Source organism: Canis lupus, chromosome 21 (genome assembly GCF_011100685.1).
Source record: "Canis lupus familiaris isolate Mischka breed German Shepherd chromosome 21, alternate assembly UU_Cfam_GSD_1.0, whole genome shotgun sequence".
Lineage (NCBI taxonomy): Eukaryota > Metazoa > Chordata > Mammalia > Carnivora > Canidae > Canis > Canis lupus.
The window spans coordinates 23315616-23326616 of NC_049242.1; positions in this window are offsets into that span (position 1 = coordinate 23315616).

Below are 11001 nucleotides of genomic sequence, written 5' to 3' on the forward strand. Positions count from 1 at the left end.
CACATATTGTGAGCTTATAATTTACCAGGCACTATACTAAGTACTTCATATATATTTTCGCTCCATAATCCTCATGATGCAGCTTAACCTATTTACCATGCTATTCACCCATTTTACCAACCAAAGGAAACTGCCTTCTAAGACTAAAAATATAGCCCTCTAAAGAAAAGTGCTTATTAACATCCAAGAATTTAAAGGGTTTCTCAATATCAATAATATTCCACCAACCAGAAGCCGCCGTTGGGGAAGAGCTACCGGGTATATCTTAATTGTATTGAGACCTGTTGAGAAGAGAGTAATCAGGGAACAGGACATTTCTTAAATTTTCTGTAAGGCGACTTTGAACTAAAATAATAACAGGAGAGTACATGAAAGGAATAAATGATCTGGGACCACAAAGTATTTTAGGGTACCAAGTCTAATCCAGTCCCTTCAACAATGAAAGGTCACTGAAGAGCAAGGAAGAGGAGCCAGTAGAGGGCAGCAGAGCACAGCAGACCCAGACAAGTCAAGGGGAGACTCTGCCTCTGTCCTCTTGCCTCAAATTAAAGAGCCTGGTGGCGGGCACCTCTGGCAGCCCAGTCCTCACCAGACACCACTACAGCTTCTCATGAAGGGGGTAAGAAGCAGGTGCCTGGAGGAAGACTGTGAATCAGCCCTGTCCAGTAGAAATATAATGTGAGCGCGTGCATAATTTCAAGTTTGCTGGTAGCCACTTAAAAGAAGAGGGGAAAAAGGAACAGGTGAAAAAAAAAAAAAAGGAACAGGTGATATTAATTTCAATATTTTTAATTTACCCCATATATCCAAAATGTTATCATTTCAACATGTAATTAATATGTAAATTATTGAGATGTCTTACTCTTCTAATTAAGCCTTTGGAATCCAACAGGTATTTTCTAATTTATAGCACTTCTCAATTCTGTTGAGTCACATTTCAAGAGTTCAACAGCCGCTTGTGACTATAGGCATTTAATTTCGATCCTCTAGCAGGATAAGTGTCTTATGAGGATTCTAGCGGTCCCAGAGAGGCCAGTCCAAGGACCTTTCCTGGCTCTGCCTACAGCCTTGACCTACAGCCCCTCCCACACCCTCCCCCCACACACCTGCCACAATTATTTCCCCCAGGGCACTGTGGTCTCTCTCCTCACCTGTCAGGGCATTTCTTGCTACTTCCTAAAATGTAAGTCAATGTGTCATGTCCCAGGTTAGGAACCCTCCATGGCTCCCCTCCAGTCTGAGACCAGAGCTGTTCAGGCTTGAGGAGGTATAAGGGTTCAAAAGAGCACAGTGATTGAGAAGACAACAACTTGATTCTAGATCCAGTTGCCCATTGAGAGAGGGAGATCCTCAGAGAGGAGAACAGACTCTGGTCTCATGGAGCCTGGTGCAGATATCAGATGTGATGGCCTTGGGCAGGCAAATGGCTTAAAGCTCAGTTGGAGTTTCCTCAAAATAGTACTTACCTGATAGGCTTGTTGTGAGGATTCCATGATAGACTTATAATAGTGCCTGGCACATAAGAGCTAAATCAATGTTAACTCTGAAAAAAGTGACATTTGCATGACAGCATTTCAACACTTTTAAACAATTATTTTTTGGCAAAATATGTAAACTTCTGGGAACTCTCTCAGCTGCTGTGCTGCCAGATGGGCCTGACACTGCACTGATCAAACCCTTATGTGTGGTTCCTCAATCAGGCTCATATGACATAACCTCCTGCCACCTTCAGCTAAATGAATCCCATCAATACCAGTGGGACCCAGCCAATTAAAATCCCTTTAAACATGATTTAGTTATTTGCTAATACATGGCTAATGCTTTTGAATGCTTGCAAAGTTTCAGGTATTTTTCTTTTTTTCTTTTTGACATGCTTTAAGACATTTAATTTTCATAATGACTTTATGAATTAGAGTCTATTTTGCACATGAAAAGACGGGTCACAAAGCTAAGAAGTAGCAGAAGATTTAAATCCAGACAGTCTGGCTCCAGAGTTTGAGCGTGGGCCATCCTTTCTACTTTTCACCAGCAAAATTTATTCCTTCAACCCTTAGTCCTCATCTTAAAAGCTCTCACCTCTGTGAAGTCTTTTCAGCCACTTCAGCACCACTTCCACCCCCACCCATGACCTGTCCCGTGCTCCCTGGGCTATGTTCCCAGGCACTGGGTTCAGGCCTCCAGCTGGACACCTGTCACGTGACATCACTGTGAGCCATGCTAGGACATAGTTCCTCATTCCAGGGTGTCAGCCTCCAGCCTGGTGACAAGGCCCAGGCCCAGGGGAGGGAGCCAGATGGGCCAAGGTTTGATATCTGGCTCTGCCACTTACTTCATGGATACCTTGAAGAGAAGGGTTACTTCACTATTCCTCATACGTGTCATGAATGCTTTTGGCACTATGTGTAAAGTGCCTGAAACATAGTAGATGTTTTATAAATCATGGTTTCTTATCATCAGTGACAATGATTATGCTATATTTTTCCTGTGAATTAAAAAATAAATGAGTTTCTTTACAATCATGAAATGACATAATCAGCAAATTGATACGGAATCCAGTTTGGTTACAAACTTAAATGCTTTCCGTACACCTGCCCTTTGACCTAGCTGTTCTACTTCTGGCAAATTACCTACAAATATATTCCTCTAAGTAAAAAACTGTATAGGCACAAGATCATGCATTGTAGCAAAAGATCGGAAGCCCCAAAAGTGTCCAACACTAGTGAACTGTTTAAAGATTTTATTTATTTATTTGAGAGAGAGAGAACATGAGCATGAGTGGAGGGAGGGGCAGAGGAGAGATAGAAGCAGGCTCCCCGCTGAACAGGGAGCCCAGCAGGATGGTGATGGGACTGCATCCCAGTGTCCCAGGATCCCAAGGTCATGACCTGAGCTGAAAGCATATGCCTAAAGGACTGATCCACCCAGTGCCCCAACACAAGGGAACTGTTTAAATGAATTGTAATATATCCATCAGATGGGATACTATGAAATCATAAACAAGAATGAAAAGGCTCTACATATAGGGGAATGAACCACTTTCCATACTAAAAAAGAAAAGACCCAAGTGCAGAACTGTGTGGAAAATGTTATGATTTGTGTAGAAACTAAAGAGAAGGTTATATATGTGAGCACTTACATGTGCACTGAATGGATATCTCTGAAAGGAAATCCCAGACACTGCTTCTGGATATGGTCTCCAGATGGGAGACTGCAAAGCAGGGCTTCAGACATGCAAAGGAGGCTGGCTCTCCACTGACCACATTTTTTCAATGTTATAAAATGTGCACGCATATCGATTAAATTTTTCATTAACTTAAAAATAGAAATGAACACCTGAAGATATTCATTCTCAGTTGTAACATTTTTTTCAAAGATGATAAACAAATGGCCAACAGATACATGAAAAGATGCCCAGCAGCACACATCATCAGAGAAATGCAAATCAAAACCACAATGAGATAAAAGCAGCACCTCACACCTGTTAGAATGGCTATTATCAAAAAGACAAGAAAAGTGTTTTGGCGAGGATGTGGAGAAAAGGGAACCGCTTCTGGAAATCCAAAGGAAGTGAAATCACTATCTCAAAGAGATATCCTCATACCCATGTTTATTGCAGCATTATTTATAATAGCCAAGACATGGAAGCAATCCAAGTAGCGGTTGATGAATGGATGGATAAAGAAATGTGGTATGTATTATATAATTCAACTGAAGGAAGGAAATGTTGGCATTTGCAATATGGATGGACCTCACAGGTATTATGCTAAGTGAAAGAGATCAGAGGAAAAAAAAAAAACCCTGTGTGATTTTTTTAAATTCTTTTATTTTTAAGTAATGTCTACACCCAGTGTGGGTGCCTGGCTCGAACTCACTAACCCAAGACCAAGAATCACATGCTTTCTCACTGAGACAGCCAAGCATCCCTAATGTGTGATCTTACTTGTATGTACAATCTTTAAAAAAAAGAGAAAAGAAAGAAAAAACTCCAAACTCACAGAAGCAGAGAGTAGATTGCTTGTAGTCAGAAGCTGAGGGGTGGGGGAAATGGATGAAGGTGGCCAAATACTCAGACTTCCAGTAATAAGATGAGTAAGTTCAGCACAGTGACTGCAGTTAACAATATTATATTGTACACTTGCAAATTGCTAAGCATAAATCTTAAAAATTCTCACCACACACACACACACACACACACACACACAGGGTAAATATATGAGGTGATGGATGTGTTAACTAACCTTATAGTGGTAAAATGATACATTTGTGTATCAAATCATTACACTGTACACCTTATATTTTTTTTTTACACTGTACACCTTAAACTTACACAGTGTCATATGTCAATTATATCTCAATAAAACTGAAAAAAATAGCTGTAATAAGGGAAGTGCAAAATAAAACAATGAGATTATATTTTTCACCCATCAGACTGGCCAGCATTTTCAAGTCTGGTGTCACGTGTTGGCTCATACTGGCTCTGTCAAACCTCGTTTGTGGTTGAATAAAATGATACAGCTAACTCTAAAACAACCTGGCAGTACTTAGTAGGATGTGTTTGCCCTATGACTGTGTGATCGTATTTTCCAGTGTCTGTTCAAAGCCCATGTTAGAGCCAGGACCCTCCTATGGCTCTGCATTAGCCCTACAGGATCATGGTTATTTCTGTGGGTGCTGGTCAAAGGTCACTGGCCTTGCTGTACTCTTTCCAGTGTTTTCTTTTCTTTTTTAAAAATTTTTGTTTATTTGTTTATGAGAGACACAAAGAGAGAGGTAGAGACATAGGCAGGAGGAGAAGCAGGTTCCCTCCAGGGAACCTGGTGTGAGATTCGATCCCAGGACCCCGGGATCACAACCTGAGCCAAAGGCTCAACCACTGAGCCACCTAGGTGCCCCTCTTTCCAGTGTTTTCTAACACAAAGAGAATGTACTCATGTGTTATTTATGTAATAAAATGTTTTAAAAATGTAAAGTATTTTACAAACTTGATTCTCAAGAAGTGTGGGAAAAGAAAAAGAGAAACGGAGAGTGGAAAAAATATTTCTATGGCCTAAGGTAACCACTTTGACATTTGACATTTTCTCTTCATTGAATTTTTTTGTGCATAGTTTCTCCCTGGGCGGTGTTGAGAGGCAACATAATTTCATATCCTGTTTTTCCCGTTAACTTCATAACTTGGCATTGGTTAACACCCTGACAGGGCCATGAGTCTCTCTCCACATCTCCTCATGGCCTGAGGGAAGGAAGGCAGGTGGTTAGGGGTAGGAGGTGGAAATGGGATGGGAATTCGGTGTCTCTGGGTAACCCTAAGGAGAGGTTCATTTTTGTCTAGATAATTCTCAGTTATGGGGGACTTTCCTACATTCTGTAGGATGTTTGGCAGCATCCCTGGCCTCTGCCCACTAAGACCAGTAGTACCTCTCCTCCAGTTGTGACAGCCAACGATGTCTTCAGACATTGCCAAATGTCATCTGGAATAGGGTTTCAGATTTAAATAATAGAGATAAAGGATACCTAGTGAAATTTGGATTTCAGATAAACAAGAAATAATTTCCTACTATAGGGGCACCCGGGTGGCTCAGAGGTTGAGTGTCTGCCTTTGACTCAGGGTATGATCCCAGGATCCTGGGATCGAGTCCCACATTGGGCTTCCTGGAGGGAGCCTGCTTCTCCCTCTGCCTATGTCTCTACCTCTCTCTCTGTGTCTCTCATGAGCAAATAAATAAAATCTTAAAATAATAATAATAATAATTTCCTACTATAAGTTTATCCCAAAGATACACTGGATAGGGGAGATACACTAAAAAACTACTTGTTTATCTGAGACTCAAATTTAACTGGTGGCATATATTTTATCTGGCAACCCTGGGGGTAGGGATGAAGGGATCACCCTCTGTTCAGAGCTCCTGCCATCAGGGTGCCAGACATAAGGGAGCAGACGGAGGAGATCCTTGCTCTGTGGGCCTTATGATCTCATTCAGGATGCCATGTTGAGAGGGCCATGGATTCCTCAGGTTCCTGATTGGACGGGGCCCTTCAACTTCTGATTCTGCTTCTCTCTCCTCCCACTCGAAGAGCTCTCTGCCAAGGTTTCCATGACCTATTCACACTCTGATCCCAGCAGGTGGAGGTCACAACACTGAGCCTCCAGCAGGCCAGTATAAAGGGCCAGTGCCTTCTGGGGTCTGCATCCCCCCAGGAAGCCCACCTGGGAATCAGAGAGCTTTGGGGCAGGCTCAGGGGGCCTCCTTTGCCCCCGGGTTTGGAAATGTGGGGGCCTGGGGGATGGGACCACTGAGCCTGGCAGGGGTCACTGCAAGAGGGGAACAGATTCAGAATCTGGGAACAGTGGATGAGACTGTGCTAGGTGCTAGGGAGGCAGCAGCTGACGGGCCAAGCTGGTCCCTGTGCAGGTGGGCACGTATGGAAGGTGCAGACAGGAAGAATGGTTGGTGCTGTCTGAGAGAGGGCATCCAGAGTACTGGCTTGAACTGGTCTAGGGGGCAAAAGGGTGATCAGTGGTGGTGAGTCCATTCTGGACATATGTGGATTCCAAGGTTCTTTAGGCATTTGGGTTCCAGGGAGCGAGAGAACTATGGATCTGGGCTCCAGAGAGAAATGTGCTCAGAAGCCCTGGGGATTGGTAGGAGTTGGGAGGAGAGAGAGAAGACAAAGACAGTGGGGACAGATTCTGGGAGCCTCCGTATGCAGGGGCAGTGACAGGGACTTAGAAGAAACAGTCAGAGGGCTAGGTAGGCGTTGAGTCCAGAGGACTAGCAGAGAAGAGAGGTCCCAGGATGGAGCAGTGGGCAGCCAGCAGCACTGCTGAGAGGACAGGTGGGCTGGAGGTGGCTGTCAGGGGCACTGAGGACACAAGCCAGCACAGTTCTGGGCATCCCACTTTAGGACAAATATTCATGGGAAGAGAAGATCTGGGAAAGGATTAACTATCACTTGGGGAAATGTCCAAATGAACTGGGGAGGCTAGCATGAGAAGAAACCTCCCAGGGTTATGAATGACCCATAGCTGCAGCCCCTCAGAGTGCCTGGGGCCGCAACACCAGTATACCCTCTGCCCCAGCTCACTCTGCTCCAACACAGCTGGCCTCCTCACTCTCCTCAGATATGTCAGATGGGCTCTCACCCCAGGGCCTTTGCACCTACTGTTCCCTCTGCCTGGAGTATTTCCCTAATACATCCTCATCTCCTTTGGGTTTTTACTCAAATGTTATCTTCTCCATTAGGCCTTCCCCGACAATCGATTTAAAATAGCAACATCCCTCCCTGTATTACCTAATCCCCTTCCTTACTTTATTTTTCTCCGTAACATTTATCACCATCTAATAAAACCTTATTAAATTTTAAAAGTTTTTTTTGTTTTGGTTTGAATGGATAATATGTTCCCACAGTTCAAGATTCAAAGTCATGTCCAGTCTTGTACTAGAACAACTAGTACTGCAACAGATAAGCTTATGCATGCATCATTTTACTGTACGGGGGAAGCTCTAGGCTACAGTCCCAGAAGTGGGGTTGCTGAGCCAAGGGGTACATGCATTTCTAATTTTATCTTACTTATTAATTTTTTTCCTGCTCTTTTGACTAGAATGTAAGCTCCAGTATCCCCAGTGCTTCAAACAAGATTTGATGCATAGTAGGTGATCATAAGTATATATTGAATGAACGAGGAACCCATTCCTGAAGCCTGAACATACACACTCCTGATGACCATCCCCATGTCTGCCCCCTTCCCAACCTCAGGGCTATGGATCCTTGTAGATCCTTGAATATGGCACATAGTCTGCAGTGGACCCACATCCCCTTCAGAAAGCAAAAGCCTTTTCCTCAGATTTCTAAGACTGCTTCTTCTCTCGCTGTTTCCCCTACTTTACCCAGGAAGGCATTTTAAAAATATGTCTACAAAGCAGCATGCATAATTTCACCTATAAATTCCCTTCCCTGACTACAGTTTTTTCTTTTCTAATAATTTACAAAATCACTAAATACTGGAAGAACTATCAGGTGGCAGAGGAAGCAGGGTCATTTTCAAAAATGGAATTCATCCATGGAGTGTTTATGTTGTGCCTGATCCTGTACTGGTGATGAGAGTGGACAAGGAGAACATGATGAAAATCATCCCTTGCCATCAGAGGTTCATCATTCACAGGCAGAGAACATTCAGGAAGTTTCCTTGAGGGTAGGGACTCAGTGTCTGGCTTATTCAAGATAGACAACCCCTACACACACACACACACACACACACACACACACACACACTGATTAGCTGGTTAATGTTTAAGTCCCCAGGGCCTCTGGCACAAGAGTGAAGAAATGGACTTGAATAATTCTCCCATTTTTCCTTACCTGTTGAAAAGACCGTTTTTTTGTTGTTGTCGTCGGTTGGTTAGTTGACTGTTGGTTTCATGTTTCCGGGAGTGTCTGTTGATATTTGTCTGTGTCAACTGTTTAACTTCAGGGAACTTGGCCACTCTGACTCCAGGAGATCCCCTTTGGACCCCTCAGGGAACACCCAGGTCCCATTAGGACTTTTCCCTTTGGCTTCCAGGCGTTTTAGGATTGAGGACGGAGGAGTGGGTAAAATATGGAGCCAGATTGACTGGGATCCAAAGCCTGGCCCAACCCATTGGTAGCTGTGAGGTCTTGGGCAACCGAGATCCAAACTCCCTTCACATTGTGTTCCAGCCCCACCTATGCTTCCTGCCCTTCCTAGAATCAACCACCTGATAAAGAGGAGGGAAGGGGTAAAGTCCAGCACCTATGACCCAGGCAGGGTTGGGCTGGAGGCAGAAGGTTCCAGGATGGCAATCCTCCTGGTCCAGTGAGCAATTTATAACAAAAACTGGAAACCCATGGGATCATTCCATGGGGGCAGGGCGGGGTGGGATGGTCTTTTGCAGTTCCAGATCCAAACACCGTTTGGCTCCTAACTTAGACTTTCTGCATTTTCTGAGAAGTCCAGATACAAATTAAAGCATTGCTTGGATCTCTTTAATCTCATCTGGCACTCAAGTATCCATAGCATGTTCAACCAGGGGAACTCTTAATAAACTTTGTGGAGGCTGAGAAAATCAAGGCCATTCCACCTTAAGTTCAGTGTTAGCACGAGTACAGCCATCTCAGGCCCCCGTGAATAAGAGCTGAACTTTACCTTACTTCAATTAATCCCCATATTAGAATGAGAACAGAGCTCAAGCCAGTGGCAGAAAGTCCCATATCAGAATGAGAACAGAGCTTAATGCCCTTGTAAGCCCCACATCAGAATGTAAACAGAACTTGAGAAATTCCTCCACCCCTTCTGGAGGTCCCCTAGACCAGCCCATAAAACTAAGCTGGAACCCACCTCGGGGTCCAAGTTCCTGCTCTGCTGTGTCAGGTACACTTGGACCCAAGATCGAGCTTGTAAATAAACCCTCGTGCGCTTGCATCGGTGTCGGCTCCTTGGTGGTTTCTCGGATTCGCAATCTTGGGCACAACAACTTCAGTAAACAGAAAAGTCTAGAAGATTTCTAGACATTAAACACCTGCCTCAGTGTTTATGCTGGAATGAGGAATTGCAAATTTCTTTGTGGACTGGGTCACCAAGAACAGGTCCTTTAAAACCTCAAGATAAAGCACCTGAAAATTCTTTTGACTCTCAAGAAACTGAAGATTTGAGAGAGCTTGAAGCAGCCTTTACTTGAAGGTGACTCAATGGTTATTTCAAGAGATGATATTGATTAAGACTATTTGGCTTTAAAACAAGAACAAAACCCCCTGCAGATTTTAGGTGGTGACTGGATCAGTAGATAAGGAAATGTCCTTTCAATCCCTACATTGGTGCTGTCCAAAGTGGAGTAGCCTAGGGGAGGTGCAGGAGACCTAGCAACTAAACCAATATATAGACTTTGTCTGGATCCTCATTCAGACAAATTAACTATAAAAGATAAAACTAGCTCAGTATTTGAGACTGAGCAGATCTTGATAACCATTGAAGCTGCCTGATGGGTACATGGGACTGAATTTGCTGTTCTTTCTACCTCTGCATATGTTTGATTTTTTTCATAATAAAGGTGAAAGAAAGTAAAATAAGGCCAAAAAGAAAAAAAAAAAGAGTATTTCAAATCTTAAGACCAAATTCTTCTCTTTCCTTACATATCAATCATTAAAACCATGCCACATTTTTTTTTTATTTACTTCATATTTGAACCACAATTTTCTGGTACAGTTTTGTGTTTTTCCTGGAGTTTCTTGGCATCTTTCCCATTCCTTTATGGAGAAGAGACATATGCCTTCTTTATCGTATGACTAAGAACTTCTAACTTCTTAATTGTACAATTTATTAACTGGAATTCAATTTATTCTTGAAGACATTTCTAAGATGCCATTATCAGAGCCTATGTTTTCCAGTTCTAATTTAAATGGAATACTTCTAGGCAAAGAGTTATTACCCTGGAGGTTCTTTTCATTGTGTGTCTGGGTTAGTTATTGTTTCTTGGCTATTAGGTCAGGCTAGCCAGAAGCAGAGCCTGAGGTAAGGATTCTGGTGTAAGTAAGAGTATTCTACTCCTGCAGTTGATCACCATCACCAGAATAAAGCAGGGGAAGAAAACTAAACAAGGAAGTATTCTTGGCTGGAGACTAGCTTCAATGGGGATTCCACGAAGACTCTGGAGTCGATCTCCCCATCTCCCGGTGAAACTGGGTAGTGGGGGAGGTGGGGAGGGCAGCTGCATTTTATGCAGTTAACTCACAGCAGCCAAGCAGCCGGTGCATCAGACAGCTGAAGGCGATTCCAGAGCACCATCCCCAACTCCAGTGGTTCTCAAACTTGTTAAAACACAGATAGCCGAACCCACATCCAGAGTTTCCAATTCAGTAGGTCAAGGGTTGGGCCTGAGAATTTGCATTTCTAACACTTTACTAGATGCTGCCCCTTGCTCTATACTTAGAGACTGAAAGCACTACATTATGCCTTCTTTTTTTGTTTTCCTGGAGCACAAGCTCAAG